Here is an 8,777-nt window from a genome sequence, read left to right as displayed (position 1 = left end):
AAATCAAGCTTCTTACAAAGTGATTCATCCTGGTTTGATTGGAACGACGAAGAAGCTGTGCTATTCCCAAACTGGGAAACTGGAATCACCTGATTTGAAAGTGGGATAACTTCTTCATGCCAACTCCTATGAGATTTATTCAACTTCCTGGTGATTCTCCACCACTTTATGTATCCAAATCAAGCTTCTTACAAAGTGATTCATCCTGGTTTGATTGGAACGACGAAGAAGCTGTGCTATTCCCAAACTGGGAAACTGGAATCACCTGATTTGAAAGTGGGATAACTTCTTCATGCCAACTCCTATGAGATTTATTCAACTTCCTGGTGATTCTCCACCACTTTATGTATCCAAATCAAGCTTCTTACAAAGAGATTCATCCTGGTTTGATTGGAACGACGAAGAAGCTGTGCTATTCCCAAACTGGGAAACTGGAATCACCTGATTTGAAAGTGGGATAACTTCTTCATGCCAACTCCTATGAGATTTATTCAACTTCCTGGTGATTCTCCACCACTTTATGTATCCAAATCAAGCTTCTTACAAAGTGATTCATCCTGGTTTGATTGGAACGACGAAGAAGCTGTGCTATTCCCAAACTGGGAAACTGGAATCACCTGATTTGAAAGTGGGATAACTTCTTCATGCCAACTCCTATGAGATTTATTCAACTTCCTGGTGATTCTCCACCACTTTATGTATCCAAATCAAGCTTCTTACAAAGTGATTCATCCTGGTTTGATTGGAACGACGAAGAAGCTGTGCTATTCCCAAACTGGGAAACTGGAATCACCTGATTTGAAAGTGGGATAACTTCTTCATGCCAACTCCTATGAGATTTATTCAACTTCCTGGTGATTCTCCACCACTTTATGTATCCAAATCAAGCTTCTTACAAAGTGATTCATCCTGGTTTGATTGGAACGACGAAGAAGCTGTGCTATTCCCAAACTGGGAAACTGGAATCACCTGATTTGAAAGTGGGATAACTTCTTCATCCCAACTCCTATGAGATTTATTCAACTTCCTGGTGATTCTCCACCACTTTATGTATCCAAATCAAGCTTCTCACAAAACGATTCATCCTGGTTTGATTGGAACGACGAAGAAGCTGTGCTATTCCCAAACTGGGAAACTGGAATCACCTGATTTGAAAGTGGGATAACTTCTTCATGCCAACTCCTATGAGATTTATTCAACTTCCTGGTGATTCTCCACCACTTTATGTATCCAAATCAAGCTTCTTACAAAGTGATTCATCCTGGTTTGATTGGAACGACGAAGAAGCTGTGCTATTCCCAAACTGGGAAACTGGAATCACCTGATTTGAAAGTGGGATAACTTCTTCATCCCAACTCCTATGAGATTTATTCAACTTCCTGGTGATTCTCCACCACTTTATGTATCCAAATCAAGCTTCTCACAAAGTGATTCATCCTGGTTTGATTGGAACGACGAAGAAGCTGTGCTATTCCCAAACTGGGAAACTGGAATCACCTGATTTGAAAGTGGGATAACTTCTTCATCCCAACTCCTATGAGATTTATTCAACTTCCTGGTGATTCTCCACCCTTTATGTATCCAAATCAAGCTTCTCACAAAGTGATTCATCCTGGTTTGATTGGAACGACGAAGAAGCTGTGCTATTCCCAAACTGGGAAACTGGAATCACCTGATTTGAAAGTGGGATAACTTCTTCATGCCAACTCCTATGAGATTTATTCAACTTCCTGGTGATTCTCCACCACTTTATGTATCCAAATCAAGCTTCTTACAAAGTGATTCATCCTGGTTTGATTGGAACGACGAAGAAGCTGTGCTATTCCCAAACTGGGAAACTGGAATCACCTGATTTGAAAGTGGGATAACTTCTTCATGCCAACTCCTATGAGATTTATTCAACTTCCTGGTGATTCTCCACCACTTTATGTATCCAAATCAAGCTTCTTACAAAGTGATTCATCCTGGTTTGATTGGAACGACGAAGAAGCTGTGCTATTCCCAAACTGGGAAACTGGAATCACCTGATTTGAAAGTGGGATAACTTCTTTCTGACAACTCCTATGAGATTTATTCAACTTCCTGGTGATTCTCCACCACTTTATGTATCCAAATCAAGCTTCTCACAAAGTGATTCATCCTGGTTTGATTGGAACGACGAAGAAGCTGTGCTATTCCCAAACTGGGAAACTGGAATCACCTGATTTGAAAGTGGGATAACTTCTTCATGCCAACTCCTATTGTTGAGATAAGAGGATGGAGAGAAGATACATTGATAGAGGAAGAGTATTGGGGCAGAGAGTAACTTTGGGAATTTACCACAGTAACTTTAGTTTTACGGTGGTAACTAAGGTAAAGGCTTGGGAAGTTACATTGGACCCTTATGGTAAAGGGATCACGCCCAAGATGAGTCTGGATAAGGGAGGAGGTGTTTGGATAAGGTCTGGTCATAGCTGGAAAGTAAAGCACTTTTACAGCCTGTCCAAGCATGTGAGCAAAAGGAGCTCCAGCCTGTCCATTGACCTCACATGCTTATGGATTTCGAAATCCCTTTTGTATTAGCCTTATCTCTTCATATATATCTTGTATCTGAGACATTAAATTAATTAATGGAGTTTTGAGTCTCTCTCTCTTGATTCTCTCACTAAAATCTCTTAATCTCTTTAAACTTTGAATCTAAGTATCTATGGTTGTTTGAATCATTCTCTAAACACAAAAGTGTTCATGGTATCAGAGCCAGGTTCCTTGAAAAGGAGAGAGTGATTTCGTTTTTCTAAATGTTCTTGAGTGTTCTTGAGAGTTCTTGAGATTTTTCAAGAGCTAGATCCTTTAAAAGTCAAGTTTGTGTCTGTTGGTGTTTCTTTTGGAGAGTCAGCTTCAAGGGAGTCCGTTTAGGTGTTTCACAAGGTCAGAAGAGGGGTCTAGCTAGTTGGTAAGCTTGGCGTGTGAGATTAGAAGCATTTGGGGAAGATCTAGGCTAAAGGTTGTTGCTTTAGGCTAAAGAAAATGGAGCTGCTTCAATCTGGTACAACAAGGCGTGAAGAGAAGAAAGAGAGAGGGAATGAGTGGGGGTGGTTCTCACAGATGAAAACAACTGAAAAGGTGTGGAGTTTGGAGAAACCATGAGAAGAAAGAGTCTTTGATGGGTAAAGCTGCTGAGAAAGATCAGACAGCAAGAGAAACAAATGGAGATTGCTTTAGTCTTGAAGAAAGTACACTGCTTGAGAAGATTGAAGATGTTTATGAGAACAAGATCAGTCTTAGGAGAGTGTATGAAGTCAAGAAGGTGATTAGTGAAGTTAAACCAGGAAGAGAAGGGTTCAATAATCATGTGAGGAAGCTACAACATTTGTGGGTTGAACTACAAGGGTTGAGATCCCATGTGGATGGGGATACTACACAAGAGCAAGCGACAGTCTTGAAGCTCTTGGCGAGCATGGAGTCATCATATGGGTGGCTGGTGGAGATGGTTCTAAGAGGGGAACAGCTTCCGGAAATGGAAGAGATCTGTGTGCTTATAAGAAGGGCGTATGAGATAATGAGAGATGATGAGAGGCTAACCATGAGTAGGAGTGAGAGCTCATGGAAGCCAACTGGGAGTAGGAGTGAGAGCTTCCAGAAGCTAACCATGAGTAGGAGTGAGAGCTCATGGAGGCTAACCGGGAGTAGGAGTGAGGGCTTCCGGAAGAAGAGGAGGTGCAGAATGCTATCCAAAGCTTCTATCAACATAGGAAAGGGTAGGAAGAGAGTTGTGGGAGAGTGTTCTTACTCAGCCTACATGGGGGAATCAGTAGAAGACAGTGGGGTGTTAAAAGAGCAGGAGAAAGGGAGTGGAGCTGATGATCGCATCACCAGGAAAGAATGGAGAGTGTTCATGGAACAAGTACAAGCCTTAGCAGCAAGCAGGAATGCTATACAATGGAGCTAGGACAAGCCTTAGCAGCAAGCAGGAAGCATGCTATACAATCCGGAGCTTCTAAACCATTGTGATTGATTCTGGAGCAAGCCATCATATGATCAGTGATAGGAGGCTTATAAGTGAGATCAAGGCTGCAACAGGGAGTGTTATGATAGCTAATGGTGCTATGATCCCAATAGAAGGAGTGGGAAAGCTCAAACTGTTTGAGAAGGACACAGCTGCCTTCTACATGCCTCAGTTCACTTCAAATCTATTATCTGTGAAGAAAGCTACCATTGATCTTGATTGTCAAGTAGTATTCAGACCTGATGAAGTTGAGTTTCAAGATTTGAAGACTGGGAGAGTTATTGGCAGAGGAGACAGCAAGAATCAGCTATACCATCTTCAAATGGCTAAGAATTCTAAACTCCTTGATTCTGTGTGCTTAGTAGTGCTGTTGATAGGTGTGATAGTATGACTTGGCATGCTAGATTGGGACATCCTCATGCTCGTGCAATTGAATTGATCATGCCTAATATGTCATTTAATCACTTAGAGTGTGAGCTTGCATATTAGGAAAGCATTGTAGGACTGTGTTTCCAAGTTCAGAAACTACTTATGAGCATTGCTTTGATCTAGTTCATTCAGATGTGTGGACGGCTCCTTGTTTGTCTAGAGATAGCCAGAAGTACTTTGTGACATTCATTGATGAGAAGTCTAAGTATACTTGGCTTACATTGCTTCCATCTAAAGATAGGGTGCTAGAAGCATTTATGAACTTCCAAGCATATGTATCTAATCAATACAATGCTACTGTGAAGGTACTGAGATCAGATAATGGAGGTGAATACATCAGCAATGCCTTCAAGAATCATCTAGCCAAGCATGGGATTGTGCATCAGACTAGCTGCCCTTATACACCACAGCAGAATGGTGTAGCTGAGAGGAAGAACAGGCACTTGATGGAGGTTGCTAGATCGATGATGTTTCATGCAAATGTCCCAAAACGTTTTTGGAGTGATGCTGTGCAGACTGCTTGCTATCTCATCAACCGGGTTCCAACCAAGATATTGAAGAATCTGTCTCCATTTGAAGTGTTGAACAAGAGCAAACCTGTCATTGATCATCTACGTGTCTTTGGGTGTGTGTGCTATGTCATGGTTCCAGGAGAGCAGAGAAACAAGCTGGAGGCAAAGAGTACTAAGGCTATGTTCATTGGTTACTCTATCACTCAGAAGGGGTACAAGTGCTATGATCCTGAAGCAAGGAGAGTGATGGTATCTAGAGAAGTGAAGTTTGTTGAAACAAAAGGTTATTATGAAGAAAAGGAGTGGGAAAATCTGAAGGATTTGTCTCAAGCTCCATCTGATAAGGCAACAATACTGAGAGTGTTGTTAGAGAAGCTCGGGATAGGATTATCCCAGGATCAGGAAACCGGAAGGAGGAGTCTCCAATCAGAGTGGTGGAGCTGGAAGAACAACTCCTCTTGATCATGAGAGGGGGAATGGAACTGAATCTGGTGAGCAAGAGCAAAACCAAGAGGATTCAGGTCTTCATGATCAAGATACATCACAAGAAGTTGCGAACAATGAGGTTCAGTCTAGTGGAGAAGTGGATGAGGTTCAGTCTAGTGTAGAAGAACAAGTCAGACCGGCCAGTTCAGAAGAAGAGCAAGTGGAGCCGGTTAGTGTGCAAACTGAAGATCAGGTTCAAGCTTTGAGGAGGAGCACAAGGATAAAGAGGGATCCTTCCAACTGGGTAAACACGAGAGTGTACTACAATGCCCAGGCTGTGGAGCATCCTTCTCAAGCCGTGTGTTCCTTTGCTGAGTTTCCAGAGGAGCATTATGCCTTTATGATTAGTCTAGATGAGAGTTATGTACCAAGGACTTATGAAGAAGCTATGTTAGACAAGGAATGGAAAGAATCAGTGGGAGCTGAAGCAGGTGCTATGATCAAAAATGATACATGGTATGAGAGTGAGCTGCCTAAGGGAAAGAAAGCTGTATCTAGTAGATGGATCTTCACAATCAAGTATCTTGCAAATGGACAGATTGATAGGAAGAAGACCAGATTGGTTGCAAGAGGATTTACACAGACCTATGGAGAGGATTACATTGATACCTTTGCACCAGTAGCTAAGCTACATACAGTTCGGATTGTGTTGTCCATTGCAACAAACTTGGAGTGGGATTTGTGGCAGATGGATGTGAAGAATGCTTTCTTACAAGGTGAGCTAGAAGATGAGGTATACATGCTTCCTCCTCCTGGTCTTGAGCATCTAGTAAAGCCAGGGAATGTTTTGAGATTGAAGAAGGCAATATATGGGTTGAAACAATCACCTAGAGCTTGGTACAGGAAGCTGAGTACAACACTCAATGGGAGAGGCTTTAGGAAGTCTGAATTAGATCACACTCTCTTCACTTTGACAGGACCTTCAGGGATCATTGTGATTCTAGTGTATGTGGATGATTTGATTATCACAGGGAGTGATAAGGCAGGGATTCAAGCTACTAAGGAGTTTCTCAAATCTGTGTTTGACATCAAGGATTTGGGAGAGATGAAGTATTTTCTGGGCATTGAGATATGCAGATCAAAGGAGGGTTTGTTTATGTCTCAAAGGAAGTATACTATGGATATGTTGAAGGAGACTGATGTGCTTGGAGGAAAGATAGCTAAAACACCCCTTGAGGAGGGATATAAGGTTCTGCGTGAGGGGGAGGTTGAAGAGAAGCAGTTGTTTGAGGATCCTAAGCTATACAGGAAGATGGTTGGCAAGCTGATCTACTTGACCATCACACGGCCAGATATATGTTTTGCTGTAAACCAAGTGAGTCAGCATATGCAGGCGCCAAGGGTACATCACTGGAAGATGGTTGATAGGATACTGAGGTATTTGAGTGGCACGCCTGGTCAAGGAGTTTGGATGGGATGCAATGGCAGCACAGAAGTAGTGGGCTATTGTGATGCTGATTGGGCAGGAGATAGAGTGGACAGGAGATCAACTACTGGCTATTGTACATTCATTGGAGGGAACTTGGTTACTTGGAAGAGTAAGAAGCAGAAGGTCATCTCTTGTTCAAGTGCTGAGGCTGAATATAGGGCTATGTTGAAGTTGACAAACGAGTTGGTGTGGATCAAGGGTATCTTGAAGCATCTGGAGATTGAGCAGAGTACTCCTATGACAATGCACTGTGACAATCAAGCAGCTATCCATATTGCTTCTAACTCAGTCTTTCATGAGAGAACGAAGCACATAGAAGTGGATTGTCACAAGGTGAGGCAGATGATTATCTTAGGAGTGATTCTGCCATGTTATACAAGGAGTGAGGATCAACTGGCTGATGTGTTTACTAAGGCAGCGAGATTAAGACAATGGAGTCCATACTTTCTAGGCTTGGGCTCATTGATCTTACTCCCAGGAGCTGATCCCCTTAACCATGGAGTCTCCACTCTTTTTCCCTCATCAAGGTTTTATCCCAATGGGTTTTCCTTGGTGAGGTTTTTAATGAGGGAGATCTTCATGGTTTCCAAGCTTGACTTGTTCTACATGGTCAAGCTTGAGGGGGAGTGTTGAGATAAGAGGATGGAGAGAAGATACATTGATAGAGGAGAGTATTGGGGCAGAGAGTAACTTTGGGAATTTACCACAGTAACTTTAGTTTTACTGTGGTAACTAAGGTAAAGGCTTGGGAAGTTACATTGGACCCTTATGGTAAAGGGGATCACGCCCAAGATGAGTCTGGATAAGGGAGGAGGTGTTTGGATAAGGTCTGTCATAGCTGAAAAGTAAAGCACTTTACAGCCTTCCAAGCATGTGAAGCAAAGGAGCTCCAGCCTGTCCATTGACCTCACATGCTTATGGATTTCGAAATCCCTTTTGTATTAGCCTTATCTCTTCATATATATCTTGTATCTGAGACATTAAATTAATAATGGAGTTTGAGTCTCTCTCTCTTGATTCTCTCACTAAAATCTCTTAATCTCTTTAATCTTTGAATCTAAGTATCTATGGTTGTTTGAATCATTCTCTAAACACAAAAGTGTTCACCTATGAGATTGATTTTCAACTTCCTGGTGATCTCCACACTTTTATGCATCCAAATCAAGATTTTCAAAAGTGATTCATCCTGGTTTGATTAACGACGAATAAGTTGTGCTTCCCAACTGGAACCAGTACCACCTGATTTGAAGTGGGATAACTCTTCATGCCACTCCCTTGAGATTTAATCAACTTCCTGGTGATTCTCCACCACTTTATGTATCCAAATCAATCCTCTTACAAAGAGATTCATCCTCTTGATGGAACACGAAGAAGCTGTTCTATTCCCAAACTGGGAAACTGGAATCACCGATTTGAAGTGGGATCTCTTCTTCATGCTAACTCCTATGAGATTTATCAACTTCCTGGATGATCCACCACTTTATGTATCCAAACAAGCTTCTACAAAGTTATTCATCCTGGGTGATTGGAACGACGAAGAAGCTGTGCTTATTCCCAAACTGGGGAAACTGAATCCACCGCGATTGAATGGGAACTTTCTTCATGCCAACCTCGTCCTGCTATGAGATTTATTCAACTTCATGGTGCTTCTCCACCACTTTATGTATCGCAAATCCAGCATTCTTACATAAGTGATTCATCTTGGTTGATTAGAAACGACTGAAGAAGCTGTGCTATTCCCAAACTGGGAAACTGGATAATCACCTGATTTGAAAGTGGGTAACATCTTCAATGCCATCCCAACTCCTATGAGATTTATTAAACTTCCTGTTGATTCGCCCCCACTTTATGTATCCAAATCAGCTTCTATACAAAGTGATTCATCCTGGTTGATTGGAACTACGAAAGCTGTGCTATCCCAAACTGGGAAACTGGA

This window comes from Brassica napus, unplaced genomic scaffold, assembly GCF_020379485.1.
Source record: "Brassica napus cultivar Da-Ae unplaced genomic scaffold, Da-Ae ScsIHWf_1963;HRSCAF=2611, whole genome shotgun sequence".
NCBI classification, from domain to species: domain Eukaryota; kingdom Viridiplantae; phylum Streptophyta; class Magnoliopsida; order Brassicales; family Brassicaceae; genus Brassica; species Brassica napus.
Note: the sequence above shows the minus strand (reverse complement) of the source record.